Source organism: Schistocerca americana, chromosome 11 (genome assembly GCF_021461395.2).
Source record: "Schistocerca americana isolate TAMUIC-IGC-003095 chromosome 11, iqSchAmer2.1, whole genome shotgun sequence".
In the NCBI taxonomy this organism is placed as follows: Eukaryota; Metazoa; Arthropoda; class Insecta; order Orthoptera; family Acrididae; genus Schistocerca; species Schistocerca americana.
The window spans coordinates 193903582-193911879 of NC_060129.1; the positions used below are offsets into that span (position 1 = coordinate 193903582).

At 43.6% G+C, this 8298-nt stretch overlaps 1 non-coding gene across 1 annotated transcript; it reads left to right on the forward strand.

Annotated features, from left to right (window-relative positions):
• The first annotated feature begins 399 nt into the window (after nt 1-399).
• Nucleotides 400-474, forward strand: Trnat-ugu. Its single transcript has one exon. It is a non-coding gene; the product is annotated as a tRNA-Thr (tRNA).
• The last annotated feature ends 7824 nt before the right edge of the window (nt 475-8298 follow it).

Consider the following 8298-nt stretch of genomic DNA (forward strand, 5'->3'; position numbering starts at 1 on the left):
GATTAATGTGATTCGAAGAGAAGTAATAAAATGAGCTCTAACATGGAAAGTAAGCGTTTCCGGACACATGTCCACATAACATATTTTCTTTCTTTTTGTGTGAGGAATGTTTCCTGAATGTTTGGCCGTACCCTTTTGTAACACCCTGTATATATATATATATATATATATATATATATATATATATATATATATATATATCCCGCCACTTGACCATCTTGTTCTCCAGTGTGAATGCACAAACAGTGCCCGAACTCTTACGGGAATGGGCAACGCGCCGCGAGTAATGAGTATAATGGGCGGGGGTACTACGAATGTAGTGCGGGACAATACGTTGAGAATGTGGGTTTCGCGGGAGGCGTGCCAGAGATAAATCCCTGCAGTCGCGCTATCCTCCGTGCCCTCGGTGGCTCAGATGGATAGAGCGTCTGCCATGTAAGCAGGAGATCCTGGGTTCGAGTCCCTGTCGGGGCACACATTTTCAGCTGTCCCCGTTGATGTATGTCGACGCCTGTAAGCAGCCAAGGGTGTTCATTTCATTGTAATTTCATTCTAACGAGCTGTATGGTCACCAACATCTCCGAAAGAACAGATACCATCTTAGTATATATATATTAAAATACTATCACAGTCCATGGTTCTCGTGTGGGTGGGTCGCCAGAATCGAGAGTAGAAAACGAACTAATTTGGATTCCGCCGACCATCCTCCAAAGTCTATACGGGCGTTGAGATCGGTTGTAGTGACACCACGGGGGTACTGGAGTACTGATCTGAAAAAGATCGTCCGTCTTTGGCCGATTTCGGTCATCGGCGGAATCCTCCGATATCGCAGCCGCAGCGACTGCAGACTAAGATAGCAAACAAGGAGTAAACAGCGTTATTTAGTTCCACGTCACGTGGCCGAAAGAAAGCAGAAAAGGAAATGTTTGTGTCCTTTTCCTCGTCGCGAGCCATCGTCTCAAACATTACTGCCGCAGCGGACCGTCTATAGGTTTATACGACAGGAAGGGAGGAATAAAACGCGAACGGAAGTCGCCAACAACTTCGGGGACGACGCGGATCTTTTCTGACCCCTACACCCCCCCCCCTCCTGCCCCCGTTCCGTCCCCCTCTGTCCGCCGATTCCAGTTTCCGGTCACGTGACCGCTCGGTAAGCCTCGCGATTCGCCGTTCCCCGGGGCTTAGAGTGCGGCCGCTGTGGGAGGGAGAGAAAAGGCGGAAGAGGCGGGAGGGCCAGAGATACTTCATGCACGGCGCGCACGCGTCAGAGATCCTCCTGCAACGAAGAGTGATGGCGGCCGCGTCCTAAGAGCTCACTGTCTCAAAGACGGTCCACTCCACCCCGTCGCTGGCGGAACACTGGCTGTGCTAATGTTGCCGCTCGTTACTCCATGTCCTATCCGTGGCGTGAGGGGCGCTGTGAATGACGTGATGTATGAGGACAGTAATTAAGTCTGTCATATTTCTTACTAAATCAAAAACATTTCTGTAAATTGAGTATTTCACACTTTGCTCCTCACGTTTTGATCCTTGCACTTTTCTCCTCATTTTAGTCTCTGTAGTGTCGACCTCCTCCTTACTTTGCAACCATCCCATTCACTTTTTGATGTCTATTTATACTATCTCCCTCTGTCTTCTTAGTCCCCTCCCTCTGTGAGTTTCTGTCTCCCTTGCCCCATGTCTTGCGTTTTCTTCCTCTATCTCTCCCTCTTTCTCTCTCTCTCTCTCTCTTTCTCTCTCTCGCCCTCTCTCTCTATCTTCTCCTGTCTCTTTCTCTTTCTATCATACTCTCACTCTCTTCCTTGCTCATATATATTTTCCACTCTCTCTCTCTATAACTTTCTGGCATAATTTGTGTGTTTTACACTTTCTGTCTAACTCTCTTTCATGCACACACACACACACACACACACACACACACACACACACACACACACATCATAGGACTCGATCTGAATTTGTCTTCTTGTTGAAAATGGTTCAAATGGCTCTGAGCGCTATGGTACTTAACTTCTGAGGTCATCAGTCCCCTAGAACTACTTAAACCTAACTAACCTAAGGACATCACACACATCCATGCCCGAGGCAGGATTTGAACCTGCGACCGCAGCGGTCACGTGGTTCCAGACTGAAGTGCCTAGAACCGCTTGGTCACTTCGGCCGGCCTTCTTATTAAAATACTATCAACATTTTCCTCATTCATTTTGTTTTATATATTAATGAAGAGGAGACAGAGGTGTTTTGATTAATGCAGGACATCGTCACCTTGCTGCAGAGACAAAAGTTGCCGTGGAACTGTTACAAGAAATGCTAAATCATTTTTACAGAAATTGTGCACTATTCTTAAATTGCGTAGGTTACTATACCATTACCAGAAAATTCATTCAGCTATTTTTTTTCTTTACTAATGGTGTTATGATCATTTTGAAATTATACAATTTCATCTTGAGACGTGTGTGTTGCTGTACTGCAACAAGCGCATGTGAAGAAATTTTATAATTTAAAAATCAGTCATGTGATGTAAATACCACCAACAAAAGAACTGACAGTATCATCCAGTAACAGTATATTAGTGGAATAAAGATGATTGCTCCTAAGATTCCATCCAAGACATGAAGTGCTCCAAAATAAATGATTAGCTTGATGAAGATACAACAGGCAAAACACTGCTGATTCTCTTCTCTGAAGTTGACCGTAGATTCATCACATGTCCCAAATGACTGATGTCAAAACCTAACACTGGAATACAATTAATCTGTATGTTCGTTAAGCTGTTCGTGAATTAAGGTAGTGGGGTTGGGGCTTGGGAAAAATGCCAATAACTTTATTCCATTTGTTTTATTATTGTTTCATTATTGCCATATATTAATCGATTTACATCACTCACGCTATTTTAATGGATGAACATTCAGGATGTTATCCTTAAAGTATATTCTGGGAATGAATAGTGTGTGTACGTTGTACACAGACAATTCTTGTTGATTGTATAGTGCTGGTAATTGGGGATATCAACAGTTAAATATTTTGTTCTGGAAGATTGTGTTACAATTTTGTCGCCACTCAATTGTGTTCGTTGTGTTTTTTTTGCTTATTTGCTTCCGATTTTGAAGCACTGCTGTAGTGCTTCGAAATAGACAACAACGAACTGAGAAGAAATAACCATGCTTGAGTGACGAGATAGTAACATAATAGTTTATTTTCTCCGTAGTAAAATAGAAACTGTTGTTACACTGACTTGGAAACATCATTTTTATTCAGGTGTGAGCTGGTGACGTCATAATGCCTCTTTAGGTGTTTTGTTTGTATCCAATTACTACTTAAAATTCGGACTAATTTTCTGTCAGATGTTTCGCTGCTGCTAGTTCTACAGGTTATTCCAAAAAGGACTTTACAAGTTTAAAAATTCATACAAATTTATTGAAAGAAGTTATAGAGCTGGGTTTAGTGTTATTTTGTAGGGAAATATATCAGATTTTTTTACCTTAAACTAAAGATGTTGTATGAGGTTTCCGTTGGTTATCGTGGACACATCCCATCGGAAGTCAATTTCTTCCCACACTCGCTTTAGCATTGCAGGTATAACTTGCTCAGTGGTGGCGTAAATTCTTGTTCTAAGTTCAGGTAGAGAAGCCGACACAAGAAGTAGAAACACGATATCCTTGATGAATTCCCATAAAAGAAAATCGAGAGGTGTCAGGTTTGGGCAGCGTGGGATCCATGCACAATTGGCGCATCCCGGCCGATCGATTGACCTGGAAAGCGGTCACTGAGAAAATCCCGGACATCAGCCAGGTAGCCGGGTGGTGTACCATCTTGCCTGAAGTAAACATTTCGATCTCGGTCATCCTCATCGATCTGTGGTACCAAAAACTGTTGTAACACATCCAGGTACACCTCCTCGTTGATGCTTCTTTCACGAAAAAAAGTGACCATACACTTTGTTCTTGCTCAATGCGCAAAAGACGTTCAGTTTAGGGCTATCACGAATACGTTGCAATGTTTGATCTGGATTTTCACTGCCCCAAACCCTACAGTTATGCGTGTTAACATTGCCACTTATATGAAAAGTCGACTCGTCAGAGAAGATAATTTTGAAAATGGTTCAAATGGCTCTGAGCACTGAGGGGCTTAACTAATGAGGTGATCAGTCATCTAAAACTTAGAACTACTTAAACCTGACTAACCTAAGGATTCGGACCTGCGACCGTAGCGGTCGCGCGTTTCCAGACTGAAGCGCCTAGAACTGCTCGGCCACACCGGCCGGCAAAGATGATTTTGTCCAAGAAATGTACATCCTCATGTAATCGATTTAACATATCCGCACACAAGTTTTTGCGAGCAATTTTATCGGTGTTTTTTATTGCTTGTACGATCGTCAATCTGTATGGTTTCATATCCAAATGGTTCCTCAACACCTGCCATACAGTCATATGTGGGAACTGCAGTTTGCAAAATGCACACCACGTCGATTTCGTAGGGCTGTTGACAAAACGTCCTCTCACTCGCTAAACGACGTCGTCAGATGTGCTGGGATGACCTGATGATTTCCCGTTTCTTACCGTGCACCCTGTTTCTACAAAACATTTATGCCAATCATAAATTGTCGAATTAAATCGGGTGATGCTGAGGGAATTAGATTAGAAAATGAGACACTTAAAGTAGTAAAGGAGTTTTGCTATTTGGGCAGAAAAATAACTGATGATGGTCGAAGTAGAGAGGATATAAAATGTAGAATGGCTATGGCAAGGAAAGCGTTTCTGAAGAAGAAAAATTTGTTAACATCGAGTATAGATTTAAGTGTCAGGAAGTCGTTTCTGAAAGTATTTGTATGGAGTGTAGCCATGTATGGAAGTGAAACGTGGACGATAAATAGTTTGGACAAGAAGAGAATAGAAGCTTTCTAAATGTGGTGCTACAGAAGAATACTGATGATTAGATGGGTAGATCACATAACTAATGAGGAGGTATTGAAGAGGATTGGGGAGAAGAAAAGTTTGTGGCACAACTTGAGTAGAAGAAGGGATCGGTTGGTAGGACATGTTCTGATGCATCAAGGGATCACCAATTTAGTATTGGAGGGCAGCGTGGAGGGTAAAAATCGTAGAGGGAGACCAAGAGATGAATACACTAAGCAGATTCAGAAGGATGTAGGTTGCAGTAAGTACTGGGAGATGAAGAAGCTTGGACAGGATAGAGTAGCATGGAGAGCTGCATCAAACCAGTCTCAGGACTGAAGACAACAACAACAACAACAGATTGTAGGCCTACCAGGAGGACCTTTAGCATACTCGGTACGGAAATAACGCTGAACTGTTGTCGCTGACTTCGATTCTTCAAACCGAAACACACACCTAGCACGCTCGAGTTCAACGAAGACAGCCATCTTGAATGCAACTGCCGCTAGCGCTCCTTACGGTGCGATTCAGCACTAGCGAACTCCACGAGACAAAAATTCGTGTATTTCCCTACAAATTGACATTATAATCACCTCCGTAGATACTATGAATTAATTTACTGGGTGATCAAAAAGTGAGTATAAATTTGAAAACTTAATAAACCACGGAATAATGTAGATAGAGAGGGAAAAATTTGACGCACATGCTTGGAATGACATGAGGTTTTATTAGAACCACCCCATATTGCTAGGCGCGTGAAAGATCTCTTGCGCGCGTCGTTTGGTGATGATCGTGTGCTCAGCCGCCACTTTCGTCATGCTTGGCCTCCCAGGTCCCCAGACCTCAGTCCGTGCGATTATTGGCTTTGGGGTTACCTGAAGTCGCAAGTGTATCGTGATCGACCGACATCTCTAGGGATGCTGAAAGACAACATCCGACGCCAATGCCTCACCGTAACTCCGGACATGTTTTACAGTGCTGTCCACAACATTATTCCTCGACTGCAGCTATTGTTGAGTAATGGTAGTGGACATGTTGAGCATTTCCTGTAAAGAACATCATCTTTGCTTTGTGTTACTTTGTTATGGTAATTACTGCTATTCTGATCAGATGAAGCGCCATCTGTCGGACATTTTTTGAACTTTTGTATTTTTTTGGTTCTAATAAAACCCCACGTCATTCCAAGCATGGGTGTCAATTTGTACCTCTCTATCAACATTATTCCGTGATTTATTCAGTTTTCAAATTTATACTGACTTTTTGATCACCCGGTATATGAAGTTGTAAAGTCCTTTTTGAATCACCCTTTATAGTAAGCTTTTCTTTCGTTCCACGGCTATCAACGGAATAAAAAATTGCGGCTATTAAAGAAAGAGTCCATATTGTCTGTTTGCTGACTACGTAACACACGAACGTGTCAAGTGTACCGATGTCAGCTATTGGTGTGCTGGAATTGAGAAGTCTGTCAGGGTTTGATGGGGGGGGGGGGGGGGGGGGAGTAACTCGAGAATCCGGCGTTTCATTCGGAAGATAAACCACTCGTGCGCCGTCAGAGATATTCATGGCCACCAGTTTGCTCTGGCGCTCAGTCCGTCCCCCTCTGTTCTCTGTCCAAACCGGCCAGGCTTTGGCGTGAGATAGGCTGATATATATGTACATACGTATATATATATATATAAATGTAAAGAGAGAGAGAGAGAGAGAGAGACGGAGAAAAGACGTGGAAGGATTTGCGGCGAATGTCTGTTCGTAACCGGGGTGTCGAGAGGGCGGCCATGAAAGTTTATGCGGCAGAGCGAAAGACCGGGGCTCGGCCGCTGTATACACTGCATTATACATCACGCCCGACCGCCACGTGGAGAATAAAGACCAGCGACAGATGGCGGTCTTTGCTATGGGGGCAACACGTCGCTTGTTGTTACCTTGATGTGGCATTACGCTGCCAATGTCCATCCGTAACCCAAGTTCACTGCTGGCCAAAAAAAAAAAAAAAAAAAATTGCGACAGTGGTAGGAAGGATAGCAAATGACGAAATGGTACTAACTGTGCGTGAAAGACCCATCTCGAAACGAGGCCCTGGAGGTACAGGATGGTCCCTCAGAATTACTAAGGTACGCGGGAGAGACAACCCGGAAGAAACTGTCCCACCTGATGCTGAAAATGAAGGCGTGGAGAAAAATGTGGGAAACATAACGACAGATGCGTGCTTGAACATAAATGCAGATGTTAGCCAATGCATTACGAGTGCCATTCGTGGTCAGAAGAGTGTTCTGCTGTAGTCATGCGTGGTAGATAAATGAACTCGAAGGCGGCAAAATGGTTGGTGGGTGCTCCCGTAACCAGCATAGCGGAAGTATTGGGCGTTGCAAGAGGCACCGTATCAAAGCTTTATACTGAGTACAAGAAAAAAGAAAAAACTCCTTGTACCAAAAAATAGCGTGATGTGTACAGTTGGGCTCTACCAAAATTACAGTTGGGTTCTTTTAACGTAGTAAATTGTAGTATTAGCGGTGGTATTGGTACCACTGGTAGGGAAAGAAACAAAAATGAACGTGCAAGAGAGAATTTGGGAGCCGACGACTTCTCTTTGTCTTTGTTTGTTTGCTTACAAAACACTCCTTCGACCTATACTTGAGTGTTGCTCATCGGTGTGGGATCCGTACCAGATCGGGCTGGAGGAGATAGAGAAGATCCAAAGAAGAGCCGCGCGTTTCGTCACAGGGTTATTTGGTAAGCGTGATAGCGTTACGGAGATGTTTAGCAAACTCGAGTGGCAGACTCTGCAAGAGAGGCGCTCTGCATCGCGGTGTAGCTTGCTGTCCAGGTTTCGAGAGGGTGCGTTTCTGGATGAGATATCGGATATATTGCTTCCCGCTACTTACACCTCCCGAGGAGATCACGAATGTAAAATTAGAGAGATTCGAGACCGGACGGAGGCTTTCAGACAGTCGTTCTTCCCGCGAACCGTACGCGACTGGAACAGGAAAGGGAGGTAATGACAGTGGCACGTTAAGTGCCCTCAGCCACACACCGTTGGGTGGCTTGCGGAGTATAAATGTAAATGTAGATGTAGAATTAGAACTGCACATCATCCAGTGTTAGTCCATTGTGTATTTTATATACTTGCAGAACAGATATTGCGTTTTGTAAGTAATAAAAATTAGTTGATAGCGCAATTTCAGCGCTTTTATGTAACCACAGCAATTACTTTGGACGCAGGTACAAGCTCTATGGACAAGCATTACACACACACACACACACACACACACATATATATATATATATATATATATACACTCCTGGAAATTGAAATAAGAACACCGTGAAATCATTGTCCCAGGAAGGGGAAACTTTATTGACACATTCCTGGGGTCAGATACATCACATGATCACACTGACAGAA